At 44.1% G+C, this 17178-nt stretch overlaps 1 long non-coding RNA gene across 1 annotated transcript in view; it reads left to right on the plus strand.

The window, feature by feature from the left end:
• Positions 1-12816, plus strand: part of LOC122548059 (uncharacterized) — a 33165-nt gene extending 20349 nt beyond the window's left edge. The window contains exon 3 of the long non-coding RNA XR_015755081.1: positions 12710-12816. This is a non-coding gene — a long non-coding RNA (uncharacterized LOC122548059). The remainder of the gene's footprint in view (positions 1-12709) is intronic.
• The last annotated feature ends 4362 nt before the right edge of the window (positions 12817-17178 follow it).

Below are 17178 nucleotides of genomic sequence, written 5' to 3' on the forward strand. Positions count from 1 at the left end.
ATATGTCGAGCCATGACAGTGACTGTACAGTGGGAGGTATGTTTGGCCGTGATGGTTACTGTACAAGGGGGGGGGGGGTATGTCAGGCCGTGATGCTTACTCTACAGTGGGAGGTATGTCGGGCCGTGATGGTTACTGTACAGTGGGAAGTATGTCTCTCCCTGACGGTTACTGTGCAGTTTGAGGTATGTCAGGCCGTGATGGCTACTGTGCAGTGGGATGTATGTCGGGGTGTGATCGTTACTGTACAGTGGGAGGTATGCCGGGCCGTGGCGGTTACTGTACAATGGGAGGTATGTCTGGCCGTGATGGTTACTGTACAGTGGGAGGTATGTCGGGCCGTGATGGTTACTGTACAGTGCGAGGTATGTCTCTCCGAGATGGTTACTGTACAGTTTGATGTATGTCGGGGTGTGATGGTTACTGTACAGTGGGAGCTATGTCTGGCTGTGATGGTTACTGTACAGTGGGAGGTATGTCTGTCTCTGATGGTTACTGTACAGTGGGAGGTATGTCTGGCTGTGATGGTTACTGTACAGTGCGAGGTATGTCTGTCTCTGATGGTTACTGTACAGTGGGAGGTATGTCGGGCCGTGATGGTTACTGTACAGTGCGAGGTATGTCTCTCCGAGATGGTTACTGTACAGTTTGATGTATGTCGGGGTGTGATGGTTACTGTACAGTGGGAGCTATGTCTGGCTGTGATGGTTACTGTACAGTGGGAGGTATGTCTGTCTCTGATGGTTACTGTACAGTGGGAGGTATGTCTGTCTCTGATGGTTACTGTACAGTGGGAGGTATGTCGGGCCGTGATGCTTACTCTACAGTGGGAGGTATGTCTGGCCGTGATGGTTACTGTGCAGTGGGAGATATGTCTCTCCGAGATGGTTACTGTACAGTTTGATGTATGTCGGGGTGTGATGGTTACTGTACAGTGGGAGCTATGTCTGGCTGTGATGGTTACTGTACAGTGGGAGGTATGTCGGGCCGGGATGGTTAATGTACAGTGGGAGATATGTTGGGCTGGGATGGTTACTGTACAGTGAGAGGTATGTCGAGCTGTGACGGTTACAGTACAGTGGGAGATATGTCGGGCCGTGATGGTTACGGTTCAGTGGGCGGTATGTCGGGCCGTGATGGTTACTGTACAGTGGGAGAGTTGTCGGGCCGTGGTGGTTACTGTATAGTGGGATTTATGTCTGTCCAGGAAGTTGCAGACTGTATGAGTTGTACAGAATACGATTGTGCTGCTGCCGATGGGCTATTATACCTCATGGATGCATCGTCATTGGTTGCTTAATCTGTTTAAAGTCTGTACCATTCAGTCGATATCATGGTGTGGAGGGTCTGCAAAATGTGAAGTTAGCCCTTGTTCCCCATTAAGACTATGCAGTGATCATTCTTACCGATATATGAAATGGAGGAGTGTATCTGCAGCAGGCAGATCGGTGATGATGTCGTCAATTTTTGGTTTCCCTTTTATTGGTTCCCCATAACCTGCCGGAGAGCAGTCTAGCCGCCACAGGATCCAACATCAATGCTGAGCACTATGATTATTTTAGATTTCCAACACTGTGGAAACAGACCCTTTGGCCCAACCATTCCACGCCAACCCCCTCCAAAGAGCAACCCACTACCATGGCCAATTCACCTGATCTGCCTTTCTTTGGACTGTGGGAGGAAAGCCATGCAGACACGGGGAGAATGTCCAAACTCCACACAGGCAGTGGCCCAAGGTTGGAATCAAACCTGGGTCTCTGGTGCTATGAGGCAGTAATACTAACCATTGAGCCACCATGCCTCCCCATATTGACTATATGTCAAGGAGCTGTCCGCCTCTGCCTGGCTGTGTCCTGTCAGTGGGACAGAACCTACCACAGAGGATGGTGATGTTACCTGGGACATAGTCCTCTTCACATAATCTTGCTTTCCAGACAATATCTGATTGTTGCTTGATTAGTCTGTGGGAAATATACAGCAGGTCACTTTTACATTCTGTATAATGATGAATTAATATCACTTTATTTCTTACATATTTTAAAATAAACCAAACATCATTGTTTTTCAGTTGAAAGCAATTGAAGTGAACAATAATTGACTTACCAGAGCGCACACCTAAGTATTACAGTTCAGTAACTATAGAAAACAGCCAATTCATGTCCAGTTCGGTGAACACACCATCTTGCAGGCAGAAAAGCTGTTGGAAATGACATTGAAAAAAAACCGACATTCAGGCACAGTTTTACTGGCCCTCACCACGACCTCCAAAAACACTGGCCATCTCCAAAATCTGTTCAGTGAACTTCCTAACTTGAGCTGGACAGTTCGTCACACAATCCCTCACAATAGACTGGTTAGAGACATACCTGAACAACAGGGAGATGTGTGTGGGGCAGACTGGTCAATGGACTAGCATATGGCGCTGGTCCAGATGCAGTTCAACATTTGTAACACTTACCAGTAAACAACCATGTCTTGCAAGTATATCCCTTCTGTAATTTTATACCTTGGACCCAATCCTGAATGAATGTGTTATAAAGATGAAGGGTTCCTGCAGCAGATGGCATCTTACATTGAATCCCTCATAAACCATATCCTTGGATGTTGGGCTGGAAATCTCTGTGTAAATGTTTGCACCATTGTTCTAACCATTAACAGCAAAGTCTTTTTACTGAAGGTCCGACATCCTTTCGTAATACCAACTTTTAGATTGTCCAATAAACACAAAATCCCTCCTTTATTCAGTTCATCTTTATAACAATATGGTGAAAACAGTACACAACTCACAGTATGGAGCATTGAAATGATGGGCCTCAGTTCCACACCCAAGACCAAGTTATTATTAAGTGCAAGGACTTTGAAAATAGAACATAGAACAGTACAGCACAGAACAGGCCCTTCAGCCCACGATGTTGTGCCGACCATTGATCCTCATGTATGCACCATCAAATTTCTGAGACCATATGCATGTCCAGTAGTCTCTTAAATGTCCCCAAGGACCTTCCTTCCACAACTCCTGCTGGCAACGCATTCCATGCTCTCGCAACTCTCTGTGTAAAGAACCCGCCTCTGACATCCCCTCTATACTTTCCTCCAACCAGCTTAAAACTATGACACCTCGTTTTAGCCATTTCTGGCCTGGGAAATAGTCTCTGGGTTTTGACTCTATCTATGCTTGTCATTATCTTGTATACCTCAATTAGGTCCCCTCTTCTCCTCCCTTTCTCCAATGAAAAAAGTCCGTGCTCAGTCAACCTCTCTTCATAAGATAAGCTCTCCATTCCAGGCAGCATGCTGGTAAACCTCCTCTGAATCCTCTCGAAAGCATCCACATCTTTCCTATAATAGGGCGACCAGAACTGGACGCAGTATTCCAAGTGCGGTCTAACCAAAGTTTTATAGAGCTGCAAGAAGATCTCACAACTCTTAAACACAATCCCCCTGTTAATGAAAGCCAAAACACCATATGCTTTCTTAACAATCCTGTTCACTTGGCTGGCCATTTTAAGGGATCCATGTATCTGCCTACCAAGATCTCTCCATTCCTCCACATTGCCAAGAATCCTATCCTTAATCCAGTACTCAGCTTTCAAATTCGACCTTCCAAAATGAATCACCTCGCATTTATCCAGGCTGAACTCCATCTGCCACCTCTCAACCGATCTCTGCATCCTGTCAATGTCCCCCTGAAGCCTACATCAGCCCTCTTTACTATCAACGACACATCCAACCTTTGTGTCATCTGCAAACTTGCTGAACCATCCTTCAATCCCCTCATCCAAGTCATTAATTAAAATGACAAACAATGGAGACCCAAGGACGGAGCCCTGTGGAACACCACTCACCACTGACGTCCAGGCAGAATATTTTCCTTCTACTACCTTCTATTCCCTCTCGCTGTCTTCTGTAGGCCAGCCAATTCTGTATCCAGACAGCTAAGTTCCCCTGTATCCCATTCCTCCTGACCTTCTGAATGAGCCTACCATGGGGAACCTTATCAAATGCCTTGCTGAAGTCCGTATACACCACATCCACAGCTCGACCCTCATCATGACCTGCTCCTCACTAAGCCGTGTTGACTGCATTTAATCAAGCCATGCATTTCCAGATGGTCATAAATTCTATCCCTCAGAATCCTTTCTCACACCTTGCAGACAACAGACGTGAGACTTACTGGACTGTCATTGTTCGGGAATTCCCTATTTCCTTTTCTGAAGAGAGGAATTACATTTGCCTCTCTCCAGTCCTCAGGAACGACTCCAGTGGAGACCTAGGATGCAAATATCTTCGCAAGTGACGAAGCAATCACGTTTCTCATTTTACAAAGCAGCCGAGGACAAATCTGATCCGGGCCTGGCGACTTGTCAATCTTAATGTTGCTCTTCGGAGGGTCTGTGTGGACTTGTTGGTCAGAAGGGCTTGTTTACACACTGTAAGCTAAAGTGTGCTTAAAAAAGCAGTGTGTGTGTCATCATTTTGATTCAAATCTCGACCCTCAAAGCCTCATTTGAAGACCCTTCCAAGATATTGTCCATCCTTTCACCAGTAACTGACTTGTTAATTAATAAAGCAACACCACTTCATCTTTAACACCCTGCCCTGTCCTGTCTATAGTTCCAGTACAATAGAGTTTTGAATTGTTAGCCCTGACCTCCCTCAAATGCGCCTCTGTGATGATAAAAATGTCACACCTCCACATGTCAACTCATTCCCTTATCACATCTGTCAGGCTGTCTGAAAATACTCTCAGCATTAATGTAAGTTGCAATATAATACCTGGAGTACCCTGTACCTCAGAGTTCTTCAGTAATTTCCTGTTTGATATCAAGCTGCTGAAACCATGAACCACATTTCTAACTCTGGCACTGAATGAATATCTGCAGAATTGTAAAAAAATGTATTCATCAAGTGCAACTTTCGAGAACTGAGCAGTCAGCTCCACATACAATGAGTTTCTGATGGTTAATTGCCCACTCAGTATGCAGAGGGGACAGCCCTCAGTAATGGAGAAAGTGAGGACTGCAGATGATGGAGATCAGAATCAAAAAGTGTGGTGCTAGAAAAGTACAGAAGGTCATGCAGCATCCGAGGGGTAGGAGAGTCGATGTTTCGGTCGTAAACACTTCATCAGGAAAGCATTGATGCATTCCTTTATTTTTTCATTCCATGATTCCCAGAATGTTGTGAACTGTACTTACTCAGGAAGGCAGCACTGTATATTGCACTGAAATGGAAAGCAGTCAATCAGTTGGTTGGTCAGGGTGTAGAAAAGTTGAAGGGAAGTATACACTGATTGAATGAATTACAAACATAAGAATAGATAAATCCCCTAGGCCAGATGGGGTTACCCTCGGTTACTCCAGGAAGTGACGGGAGAGATTGGCGTGCCTTTGGCGATAATTTTTGCGTCCTCGCTGTCCACTGGAGCAGTGCCAGCCAGATGTTTGGAGGGTGACAAATGTTATTCCCTTGTTCGGGAAAGGCAATAGGGATAACTCTGGGAATGACCGAACAGTCAGTCTTGCATCAGTGGTGGACAAAGTATTGCAGACGTTTCTGAGAGACAGTATTTACAATTACTTAGTAAACAATAGTTTGATTACAGATAGTCAGCATGGCTTTGTGAGGAGCAGGTCATCCGTCAGAAAGCTTATTGAATTCTTTGAAGATGTAAAAAACACATCGATGAAGGTAGACCAGTAGATGTGGTCAACAAGAATTTTAGCAAGACATTCCCCATTGTAGGCTCATTCAGAAGGTACGGAAGCATGGGGCGCAGAGAAATTTGGCTCTGTGGATACGGGTGTGGCTGGCCCACAGAAGTCAGAAGATGGTAGCAGATGGAAAGTATTTAGCCTGGAGCTCAGTGACCAGTCGTGTTCCACAGGGATCGGCTCTGGGACTTGTGCTCTTCTTGATTTTTATAAATTACTTTGATGAGGAAGTGGACAAGTAGGTTAGTACGTTTGCTGATGACACGAAGGTTGGTCGGGTTGTGGATAGTGTGGAGGGCTATTGTAGGTTGCAACAGGATATTGACAGGATGCAGAGCTGGGCTGATAAGTGGCACCTAGAGTTCAACCTTAAAAAATGTGAAGCAATTTATTTTGGGAGGTTGCATTTGCATAAAGAATACAGGGTTAAAGGCAGAACTCTTGGCAGTGTGGAGTGACAGAGGGAACTTGGGGTCATTGTCCATAGATCTCTCAAAGTTGCCACCCAAATTGATTTGGTTGTTCAGAAGGAATACGGTGTGTTGTCTTTCATTATGAGGGGGATTGAGTTTAAGAGCAGCGACGTTATTTCTTCGCTCTATAAAGCTGTGGTTCAACCAGACTTGGAATATTATGTTCAGTTTTGGATGCCTCATTATAGGAAACACGTGGAAACCTCAGAAAGTGCGCAGAGGAGACTTAACAGGGTGCTGCCTGAACTGGAGTGCATGTCTTACAATGAAAGTTTGAGCAGCTCGGGCTTTCCTCCAGCGGTGGTAGTAGAGTCAGATACAATAGAGATATTTAAGAAGATTCCTGGATCGGCACAAGTAAGTTAGTGCATTGAAGGTTGTGGAGGTTAGTCTGATCTTAGAGTAGGATAAAAGGCTGCCAAAACATTGAGAGCTGAAGTGCCTGCACTGTGCTGTACTGTTCTATGTTCCAAGTTTCACTCAGCTTGTGGATTCTCATCAGTTGTTGAATGTGTGAGGGAGTGAGGTGTGTGAGGTCAGGAAGGTGGGGAGGGGCGTTAGACCAAGAGGTTCACCTGAGTGTCAGCACAATATGTGTGGTTACCACGATCAATCCACCAAGTTGAGTTATTAAAACGATTTTTGGCTTCCTGTTTGTTCCTGCCTTCTTCAGATGCATTCTGCTGGGTGACCTATGATTTAGTATCTGGGTATCCACAGGCATGTATAATTTTATTTTGATACTGTTGAATGTGAAGGTACATTTATTGGATATAGTTTCAGAGGGATCACTGTGAGACACAAGATGCTGCAATAGACTGTCAATTGTGAAGGTTTTCACCCAGTGTCTGGTCCAGGGTGCAGATGTATGGAGTCTGGGGGACATACCAGATGTCATCACCATAAGTAACTTGTGCGATGTGATTCTGACACTCCATGTCCATACATCTGCTCCCTGGGCCAGGCTCTGACTGAGGTTGAATTTAAGAGGCATGGTTCCTGGTCAGTCATTGGTATCTAATTTAGACAGCATTTATACCTACACTGAGAGCAGTGATAGCCTCTTGGCTAGTTTCCTCCTGCTCAAGGTGGATTCCAAATGATTCTCTGTGAGGGAATGTTTGAACGACTGCCCTGACCCAAGTTGGAAACTCTCTTCACAGATTCAGGGCTAGGCCAGTGTCTCTCTGAGTGCTACATGCAGCTGTGAGGTCCAGTAACACTGTACAGGAATTCACCCTTTTGGAATCCACATTTAATGTCGGTCATGATGCAAAGTGATGGGTTTACTGACCTGCACAATAATCAGGAGTTTCCCATGTTTGTGAATTGTGCAATAATAAGGTATGAAATACAATTATTCAACTGAACAATATCTGCATCATCTCTGAAAACAATAAAATTGATTCTATGTTGATGGAATTAAAATATAAACACCGAATGACCTTTTATTATCCAAAAGTAAAGAATGCACATTTTGTTTTGTATCGAAAAAGAACATGTTGTCTGACTATGCTGGTGATCACAATTACACATTGAATCTCAGTATTCAAATGCCTATATTGTCGCGCTATCATTTGCAAAATAGTTGACATCTGACAGATTGAATATTCAGAGTGAGCATTTGATTGAACAATCAAATAGAATTATAACATTTAAATATAATCAACCGATTTAATTTCTCACCTGAAATGTGTCAGCTTCAGTTATTTGCCAACAATTCTATTAGTTTTAAAACAATGATGGAAAAGGATAGACTAGATCTAAACGTTGAAGTTCTAAATTGGAGGAAGGTCAATTTTGACGGTATTAGGCAAAATCTTTCAAAAGCTGTTGGCGGCAAATGATCACAGGTAAGCAGACGGCTAGAAAATGGGAAGCCTTCAGAAATTAGATAGCCGGAGTCCAGAGACAGTATATTCTTGTTATGGTAAAAGGAAAGGCTGGTAGGTATAGAGAGTGCTGAATGACTAAAGACATTGAGGGGCTGGTTAAGAATAAGAAGGATATGACAGGTACAAACAGGATAGATCGAGTGAATCCTTAGAAGAGTATAAAGGCAGGAGGAGTATTCTAAAGAGGGAAATCAGAAAGGCAAAAAAGGGACATGAGATAGCTTTGGCAAATAGAGTTAAGAAGAATCCAAAGGATTTTACAAATACATTGAGAACACAAGGGTAAACAGGGAGAGAAAAGAGCCATCAAAGATCAGCAAGGTGGCCTTTGTGTGGAGCCGCAGGAGATGGGAGAGATACTAAACGAGCATTTTGTATCAGTGTATACTCAGGAAAAGGAGATGGGAGATGTAGATATACGGATAAATAGATGGTGATATCATGAAAAATGTCCATATTACAGAGGAAGAAGTGCTGGATGTCTTGAAAAACATGAAGATGCAAAAATCCCCAGGACCTGATCGATCAGTTGAAACTTGAAAGGGTTCAGAAAAGATTTACGTGCACGTTGCCAAGGTTGGAGGGTTTGAGCTATAGCTGGAGGTTGAACAGGCTGGGGCTGTTTTCCCGGGAACGCTGGAGATTGAGGGATGACCTTATAGAGGTTTAAATAATCATGAGAGACATGGATAGGGTAAATAGACATGGTCTTTTCCCTGTGGTGGGGAGTCCAGAACTAGCGGGCATAGGTTTCGATTAGGAAGGGAAAAATGTAAAAGAGATGTAAGGGGCATTTTTTTCACTCAGAGGGTTGTCCGTGCGTGGAGTGAACTGCCAGAGGAAGTGGTGGTGGTTAGTCCAATTGCAACATTCAGATGGCGTCTGGATGGGTATATGAATAGAAAGTGTTGAGAGGGATATGGGCTGAGTGCTGGCAGGTGCGACTAGATTGGGTTGGGATATCTGATCGGCATGCACAAGTTGGACCGAAGGGTCTGTTTCCATGCTGTACATCACTTTGACCCTGTGACTGTAATTTAGAAATGACAATAATTTGATATGCACTATCAAATAAATAAATCATTTACATTATTAAATTGTAGCATACAATAAGTTGAAAACTTGCTATTTTTAGAATGACTGATAAAGAACAAAGAACATTTCAACACAGGAACAGATCCTTCGGCCCTCCTAACCTGTGCTGATCCAGATCCTCCTATTTTCTAAACCTGCCACCTATTTTCTAAGGGTCTGTATCCCTCTGCTCCCTGCTCATTCATGTTTCTGTCTAAGTACATCTTAGATAACGCTATCGTTCCTGCCCCTACCACCTCCGCTGGCCACAAGTTCCAGGCTGCATCTGCCCTATGCGTAAAGAACATCCCACATATATCTGCCCTAAACCTTTTCCCTCTTACTTTGAACTCATGACCCCGAGTAATTGAGTTCCACAATCTGGGGAAAAAGCTTCTTGCTATTCACCTTGTGTATATCTGTCTTGATTTTGTAGACCTCAACCTTCGACTTTGTAATGAAAATAGTCCTAATCTACTCAATCTTTCTTCATAACCAGCACCGTCCAACCCAGGCAGCATCCTGGTGAACCTACTCTGTACCCTATTCAAAGCATCCACATCCTTTTGTTAATGTGTTGACCCGAACTATATGCAGTATTCCAAATGTGGCCAAACCAAAGTCCTATGCAACTGTAACATGACCTGCCAGCGCTTGTATTCAACACCTGATCCAATGAAGGAAAGCATGGCATATGCTGCTTTGACCCTTTATGACCTGTGTTGACACCTTCAGGAAACAATGGACCCAAACACTCAGATCTCGCTGTAAGTCAATTTTCCCCAGGACTTTTCTGTTTACTATGCTGTTAACTCTTGAACTGGTTCTTTCAAAATGCATCACCTCGCATTTGCACAGATTGAACTCCATCTGCCACTTCTGTGCCCATCTCACCAATCTATCCATGTTCTGCTGTATTAGCTGACAGTCCCCTTCACTATCTGCTACTCCAAAAATCTTAGTGTCATCTGCAAACTTGCTCATCAGGAAACTGATACCTTCTTCCAAATCATTGATATATATATCATAAACAACAGTGGTCCCAGCACAGATTGCTGTTGCTGGCATAGGTCTCCATTTTGAGAAATCCCCTTCCACTATTACTCTCTGTCTCCTGTTGCCCAGCCAGTTCTCTATCCATCTAGATAGAACACCCTGGACCCCATGTGACTTCACCTTCTCCATCAGCCGACCATGGGGAACCTAATAAAACGCCTTCCTCAAGTTCCTCAGTATCTTCTCCAGCAGCTTCCCTATCACTGATGTCAGGTTCGCCGGTCTACAATTACCTGGATTATCCCCGCTATCCTTCTTAAACTAGGGGACAATATTCGCAATTCTTCAGTCCTCTGGGACCTCACCCATGTTCAATCATCTTGCAAAGATATATGTTAAAGCCCCAGTTATTTCCACACTCACATCCCTCAGTAACCTGTGGTTGATCCCATCCGGACTTGGGGTTTGACTACCTTAATACCTTTTAGAGTATTCAAAACTTCCTCCCTCTTTATGTCGACTTGGACCAGAGTACTCAGAGATCTATCCCTAACCTCAACATCTGTCAAGTCCCTTTCCTTGGTGAATACAGATGCAAAGTATTCGCTAAGAATCTCACCCATTTTCTCTGACTCCATGCATAACTTTCTTCCTTTGTCCTTGTGTGGACCAAACATTTCTCTAGTTACCCTCGCTCCTTATATATGAAAATAATTCTTTCGGATTTTACTCAACCCTGTTTGCTATCAATATCTCATGACTACTTTTAGTCCTCTTAAATCATCGATATTTACTGTGAAATGTAACTCGTGAAAAGAAAATAAACATTTGTTCGTGCGAATGGGAACTCAGACCTTTGCAAAGTGTTTTGTGCCAAAAAAATTTGAAATCCGTCTCAGTTCAAATAAAAAGCAAGAGAAGAAACCGCTTGAAAAGAGTAATTTTCAGCCACTGTCCCCCCAAAGTACTTCTGAGGTCGAAAAGAGTGAGGGTTTGTAACCAGGGCACAACAGTAACTATGGGTGGTTTGAACATGCAAATTGGCTCAATTAATCAACTTGACAGTGATATCCTTGAATAAACATCCATAGAGTGTATGAGAGATTATTTCTGAGAGCAGAATGTCATGGAAACAACCAGAGAATGGGGTGGCACGGTAGTTCGGTGGTTAGCACAACACCAGGCCTCCAGGTTCGATTCCAGCCTCGGGGGACTGTCTGCGTGGGTTTCTTCCCACAGTCCAAAGATGTGCAGGTCAGGTGAATTGGCTATGCTAAATTGCTCATAGAGTTAGGTACATTACTCAGAGGGAAATGGGAATGGGTGGGTTACTCTTTGGAGGGTTGGTGTGGACTTGTTGGGCCAAAGGGCCTGTTTCCATACTGTAGGGCATCTCATCAAATTTAGATTTGATATTATGTAAAAAGGAAGGATTGGTGGATGAGATTTGCCTTGGAATAACCACAACATGCTGGAGTTTCACATTCAGATTGAAAGAGTGAAGACTGAGTCATACATGAGAGTTTTAGTGTTAGGTAATGATAATTATACTGGCCTAAGGAAGCATTTGGCTGTGGTGGTCTGGGGGGGAGAAAAGAACAGTCAAAGGCAGGACAGCTGAAGAAATTTGGCAAACAATTAGGGAGATACTAAAGACCGAAGAGGAATTTCATTTCGGAGAAAAATCATCCATATCTTGATAAGGAAGTCAAGGATAACATGAAGGCAAATCCCAGTACATATCGTACTGCACATGTTAGTCACACTGTGGAGGATTGGGCAAGTCAGTGGTCTCGTGGTGTTATCACTGAATTCTGATGCGATAAACCCAGATAATGTTCGAGTGACCTGGGTTCTAAAGATTTTCTCTTGACTCTCAGGCTATGTCCTTGAGTCCTTTCTCTCCTAGCCGTGGAAGCATCTTTCCAACATCTACTCTGACAAGTCAACCAGTATTCTGTATGCTTCAATCAGATCCACCTTCATCCTTATAAACTCCAGCGAGTATAGACCCAGAGATCTCATATGTTAAGCTTTTCATTCCATTCTTATGAAGCCCCTCTGAACATGCTCTGGGCAGTACGTCCTTACTGAGCTATGAGGCCGAAAATGGTACACAATACACCAAATGTGTTCTGACCAGAGTCTTATAGGGCCTCAGAAATCCATCGCTGCTGTAATATTCAAGTCTCCTCAAAATAAATGCCATCACTGTATTTGCCTTTCTGACCAGATTGACCACCTGAAATAATAATCTTACAATGGACAATAATAAATTTACCATGGAGTTACAAAAACGAACAATGATTAAAGCATGCTGGGAAGTAGAACCCAGCCTTGACCAAAGTCTATGTGCTCATCCACGTTCTGCAGAATCCAGACAGGCTGCAGCTACCCACAGATGGTTGCAAAGAAACCTGAAGCAACAGACCATGTAATACACACCTGAAGTTGGACCTGAACAGGATAATGGAATGTCGCCCTAGAGCCATCAATGTGACAACACCTGGTTGAGTCTGATTGATCAATTTAATGTACCTGTTCATTTCATTGGCAGATCCTCCACACCCTCCCAAAAGGAGTGAAGACTTGGAAGGATAAGAATCACCGCAAAACCCCTCAGAGAGTGGTAACTCGAGAATAACCAATGAAAGAGAAGACACCTCCAAGACTATCAGAAGAACAAGAAGACTTCACCACGTGGAATGCGGTCAACTTCTCATGGGTGGTATGTGATCATCCAAAGTTAAGTTAAACCATAAGATTACATTACGTTATAATACGTTTTATTGTTCTAATATTAATTATGTTCAATAAACGAATATTATTGTTTGTAAGAGTTGACTCAGTTCTTTTGATGAATATAAGATTTCAAGCACATTGTGGGGCAGATACACCACCTTCCTAACTACTGACACAACTTGCTCGATTACCTTGAGACAATCCTGGACTGGAACTCGCAACACTCTTTGTACTTCAGACTTCTGAATTTTCTCCCCAGGTATAAAATAGTCCATGCCTCTCTTCTTCCTACTAAGGTGCATCACCGCACACTTTCTCAGGTTGTACTCCATCTGCCACTTGTTTGTCCGCTCTCCTCCCCTGTTTAAACCTTTCTGCAGCCTCCCTGTCTCCTCAATGATACCTGTCCCACTACTTACCTTTCCATCATCTAAAAGTCTCGCCGGAGTGCCCTCAGTTCCTTCATTTAGATTGTTAATGTACAATGTAAAAAGTTTTGGTTCCCTTGCTGAACACCAGTTGACATCGGCTGCTATCCAGAGAAGAATCCTTTTATTCCTACTCTCTACTTTCTGCCAGATAGTCAAGTTTCTGTACACACTAGTACCTTGTATCTGACACCATGGGCCCTTATCTTACTCGGCACCCTCCTGTGAGGCACCTTGTCAACGTCCTTCTTGAAGTGCAGATAGATAACATCCATTAGCTCTCCTTGGTCTAACTTGCTTGGTACATCCTCAAACAATTCTAACAGATTCATTACCACGATCTCCCCTTGACGAAAACATACTGACCTCGCCATACTTTACCACGCACTGGCAACTATTCAGAAATTCCATCATTCACAATGGATTCCAGGAACTTACCCACAACCGGGGTTAGGCTGATCAGTTTGTAATTTTCTGTCTTTTGCCTTATTCCCTTTTTAAGCTGGGTGTCAGTGAGATCCAAGATGGCGGCGACCCAGTAGGTATGAGTCTGCACAGCTCTGCCCAAGACTCAGTCAAAGTGGGGTACCCACCCTCACCTCACCTGTTAAATTGTTTAAAATAGTTTTTGCCCAGCAGCCTTGGCCATTCTACATCAAACTTTAGAATTTGATGCTTTTTAAAATGACCAAAGACAAAGGCTCCCACAGTTCCCAACAGGCAGGGACCCCTCTCCCACCCCCCACCCCCACCTGGCAGCAAGGCAGACGTCTGCGGCCGCCCCGGGGGGCTCACCTGCAGGGGCGAGCCTGATCTCGGAGCTTGTAACACTCCGAGAGAAGATTGATGCTTCCATTGAAGAGACCCAGTCCAGGTGGGAGTCAATCTCGGTCATGCTGCAGAAACATGACAGAGAGATCGAGAAACTCGGGCAGCGTGTCGGAGATGCAGAGCAATGGACCACGGCCTCCGACACCACTGCTGAGTTATCCATGGGTCAGGCTTGGGCTCTGGGATATCGAGTCCCGACCTTAGAGGAACATATTGACAACCTCAAAAATCGAGGTCATCCGGAAAATATTCGGTTGCTAGGCCTTCCCGAACGGGAGGAGGAAGCCCAGCGTTTTGCTTTCCTGAAGCAATGGCTCCCACAGCTGCTGAAACTGGAGTCGGAGCTGGGCCAGGTGCGGGTTGAACAGGAACAACGGGTTGCTGTGCGTCAGCCCGGGTTGGATCAGCGACCCCGCCCAGTCCTAGTTCAACTTCAACATTACAGGGAAAAACATATGCTGCTCGAGTCCTCCAGAGTGTTGGGAAAGAATCCCCATGTCATGATATACAAGTGCTCCAGAATATGTGGTCCGAAAGAGGAAGGCATTTGATGAGGCGAAGATGGTGTGTGTGGGGCGGGGTGGGGGGTAGTGTTTAGCTCCCACCCTTTTCAAGTCTGTCTAAAAAGATATTGGAATTTATTTGCTCTACTTTGTAATGCCTGAGCCGAGGGCATGGTTCTGGCTGGGAGATGTTATGACGGGATTATTGGAAGCTGGTAGTGCCCCTTGTGAACAAGGGAGAAAGTCTTCTTTTAAGTATGTTTTATGCAATTTGTTTTTCGGAGTAGTTCTCAGCTGTTTTGATTTCGCTGTTTTATAGAGTGTTTTATGTGTGAATCATTTTTGGTTTTTATTCAATGTCTTTTGGGTGGGGTTCTCCCTCCTGGGGGGTCTCGGTCTTGCTTGGACGATCATGGCTAGTCATTCGTTTAGGTGGTGCACCTAGAATGTCAAGGAGAGCCACTCAGCAATCAAAAGGAAAAAGATATTATCAAGTCTTAAAAAAGAAAGGGTGGATGCAGCCCTTCTACATGAGACACATTTACTTGTTAAGGAGAATTCGAGGCTGAAACAGGGTGGATTTGGCCTGGTGTTCTTTTCATCTTTCAGCTCAAAAAGTAGAGGAGTAGCCATTCTTATCCAGACGAATCTTCCCTTCCAAATGCTAAGCCAATAAAAGATGAGTCTGTATGGTATACAATAATTAAAACCCTAACATATGGAGATGAATATGGGATTTTGAATCTCTATTGCTCCCCCAGCGCACCCTTTTAAGTTTGTGTTGGAAGCGTTCTCCAAGTTAATGGCTCTCGGGGTGCACCACACAATTATAGGGAGAGATTGTAATTGTTTCATCAACCCAGGGCTGGACAGAATACTAAGATCTCTGCGGACATATGTATGAGACCTAGGCAGTTGGCGGATCTGAGTAGGGAGTTGGGGCTGGTAGATACGTGGAGGTGTTCACCCTGAGGGTAAAGACTTTACTTTTTATTCTAATCCACAAAAATACCATACCAGAATCGATATGCATCTGTCCCGTCGACACTTTTGAACTCAATATTGTTTTGTAAAGTAGGTAATATAACTATTTCCGACCATGCCGCAGTATATGTGGAGGCTAAGACTAGTAATGATGAGCTAGCTTCCCGACATTGGCGTATGGACCCTTTCCTATTGAAGGGTAGTAAGTTCATAAAATATTTCTGGCAGGAGTTTAAAACCTTTTGGGATATCAACTCCAACACGGCCAGTAAACCTTCGGTGATTGGGAAACTGGTAAGGCCTATGGATGAGGCTTGGTTATCTCATATTCTGTGACCCGGAAAAGACAAAAAGGGAGAACAACAGGGTCTGCTCGAAGCTCGCCTGAAGACGGCTGAGGCAGCGTATGTGGATAGGCCCTCCATTGCTAAACTACAGTGGATCACAGCCCTTAGAGCAACTTTGAATCCCACACTTACTCAAAAAGCAAAGAGGGAGCTATTACTTGTGAAGCAGAGATTATTTGAATATAGCGACAAGCCTGGCAGGTATCTAGCATACCTTGCTGCCAGAAAGAAAAAGGCTCCCCAAGCCATTACGTCTTCAGAAAGAGTGCTGGTACCCTGACTTGTGATCGTAAAAAGATCAATGCAACCTTTAGAATATTCTATTTCGAATTGTATAGGTCACAGGGCTGTGAGGATAGAACAAGGAAGATAGAGTCTTTGCTTAAAAAAAGCCTTGCCCTCCCGGGCCTAACCTGGTAGCAGGTGTTGTTCTTGAATGCCCCCCTAGCAACCTAGGAAATACAGGTGGCAGTGAGGCAGCTCCAGAGTGGCACAGCGCCAGCACCAGATGGATTCTTTGCTGAGTTCTATAAAGAATTGATTGGGGAATTAGTCGGGTCACACACACACACACACACATTATATATATATATATATATATATATATATATATAATTATTCACATAGTCAGGGCTGCCTCTCGCCTTCTCTGAGAGAAGCAAATATTTGTCTCATTCTTATCAAGGAAAAGGCCCCAGATGACTGCTCTTCATTTCGACCTATATCCTTGCTGAATGTGGATTTTAAATTCTCTCAAAAGTGTTGTCATTCCGACTGCAGAGGGTTTTGCCATTCATTATTAGAGAAGGCCAGATGGGGGTTATAAAGGGTCGCAAATCATCTCATAACATTAGAAGAGTCTTAAATATGGTACAAACCTGCCAGCAGGGAGCGATACCGGGATTAGTTGTCTCCCTAGAGGCAGGGAAGGCATTTGATCGGGTAGAATGGCCATATCCCGTTTATATGCTGGACTGGTTTGGTGTTGGAGAGGTCTTTACTAAATGGGTTACAGTATTATATAATGATCCCAGAGCAGCGGTGATCACCAACAGTTTAAGTTCAGATTGCTTTCGCGTTGGCAGAGATTTTCGTCAGGAATGCCCTCTCTCACCATTATTATTTACGCTAGTGATTGAGCCGTTGGCAGAATCTGTACGAGCTGACCTTAATATAATGGCTCCGGAGGTT

This window comes from Chiloscyllium plagiosum, unplaced genomic scaffold (genome assembly GCF_037043375.1).
Source record: "Chiloscyllium plagiosum isolate Xiang-an unplaced genomic scaffold, Cpla_swu_hap1 HiC_scaffold_49, whole genome shotgun sequence".
Taxonomy (NCBI): Eukaryota; Metazoa; Chordata; class Chondrichthyes; order Orectolobiformes; family Hemiscylliidae; genus Chiloscyllium; species Chiloscyllium plagiosum.